The sequence below is a fragment of the Puntigrus tetrazona genome, chromosome 5 (genome assembly GCF_018831695.1).
Source record: "Puntigrus tetrazona isolate hp1 chromosome 5, ASM1883169v1, whole genome shotgun sequence".
In the NCBI taxonomy this organism is placed as follows: Eukaryota; Metazoa; Chordata; class Actinopteri; order Cypriniformes; family Cyprinidae; genus Puntigrus; species Puntigrus tetrazona.
Genome location: NC_056703.1, coordinates 8466967 through 8468809, shown reverse-complemented (window position 1 = coordinate 8468809; position 1843 = coordinate 8466967).

The window sequence follows — 1843 nt, the reverse complement described above, 5'->3', positions numbered from 1 at the left end:
TGATATCTGTCTCACTGTCTTTCATGTCCTCCAGTGCTGCTTATACTTTTGGCAAACAATAGTGCTTTTGTGTTATAGGAGATGGGACCCAAAAAACAAGTTTTGCTGATGACATCACTCCCTAAGCTTAAAAAAAAAAAGTTTTATTCTATCTGATCAGAAAGATTGCCAAACAGAGCAATGGTTTACAGTGTTTGCATTGGGAGGTTACGGTTATTAAACTGAAGAGCACTGGTATTGCGTATTTTCGTTAAAAAGTGTAGGGTTGCTCTTTAAATTACGCTTACCAAGGCTGCATTTATTGATCAAAAATACAATAAAAACGGTAATATTTTGAAATACTTTTGCAAATGAAAAATACTTTCTTTTTCAGTATATTTAAAATGTTTTGTTCCTGTGATTGCTAAAGTAATTTTCAGCAGCATTACTTCTTCTGAAATCATTATAATATGTTGATTGAGTGCTTATGAAAAATTTCTTATTGCTGTCAATCTGGAATAGTTGTGCTGATAATAATTTTTTTTCATGATTATTTGATTATACGATTTATTAGATTTTTTTTTCATGATTTTAAAAGAGCAGCATATTTTTTAAAAATATATATATTTTAAGTAATATTAAAAATAATTGATCATTATGTTTTTGACAGCAGTTTAGTTTTGTTTCCACTGTGCTTACTAATGCAAAACATTTAACTGTTTGAGGGAGTATTTTACGGTGCATTTGTCTGGCAAATGAATCCTAAGTAACACAGCCCTCATTCTGAATGAGTTTACATATGTATGTGTGTGCATGAATGAGGATTGAGACGTCACAATCTCGCTCTTTCCTTATTGTGCCTTTTGAGTAAGATACTATGAACCATCCACATGGCCTGTGTGTGAGGGTGTGTGTTTGACCCTCACCTGCATGAGAAAGGGGGCCCCCTGTTGGCTAGTACTGGTACCTGAGTTATTGTGTTCTTTACGCAGATATAAATCACGAGAATATAGATGGAGTCGGGACAACGGGAGTGTGTTTGCTTAACACAGCTTCTTTTAGTGAAGTACGGCAAGCAAAATGGGCCAAAATGAATTTCGAGGCGACCGTAAGATATATGGCTGCTTGTGTCCAGGAGAGGGAAGTCTAACACCGTTTCCACATGACAGATCATGGCATGAATGTGTTCCGGTCATATCAGGATGCCAACGTGCCAAACATCGAATTTAAAATAGTTCACGCGAAGAATATCAAGAGATGAAATGATAGCAAAGGCAATCAGGAGGGAATAGAAAGCGTGAGAGTAAAACGCACACGCAATTTCGTCTGTCGCTGATTAAAGCCTATCAAAGTGGGCTGTCAGAGGTCTCCACCGCCGCAGTCTCCCCGTGTCCCCCCTTTTCTCTCATCTCCACTTTACATCTCCCCAATTCCTTTGCCTTCTGTCATTCTCGTTTCTCCTTCTCTCTGTTTTCTTCCTCGTCTCTCTGTTGTGGCCGAGGCGCTAGCCAGGCGGTATCGAATGTAAGCCAAGCACATCATATTTTCATGTGTTCATGCCTCTTTTTTATCCTCTGCCCTCCCTTTCTCGATATTCTCAGTCTCTCTCTCTCTCTCTCTTTCTCTCTCTCTCTCTCTGTCTCTCCCTGTGCTGCTCCCTCCCTCTCTCCCTATTCTTTCTCTAGTTCCCTCCCTCCTGCTCCAATCTTCAGTTCAGCTAGAGAAAGAGAGGGAGTGAGTGAGGGAAAGAAAGAAAAAGAAAGAAAGAGTGAGTGGAATAATGGTGAGCGACGAGGGGAATTTCAGAGCTTGGAAACTTTTTTTCTTCCAGCGATCACGGGTAAGGAGATTTCTGAGATGAAAA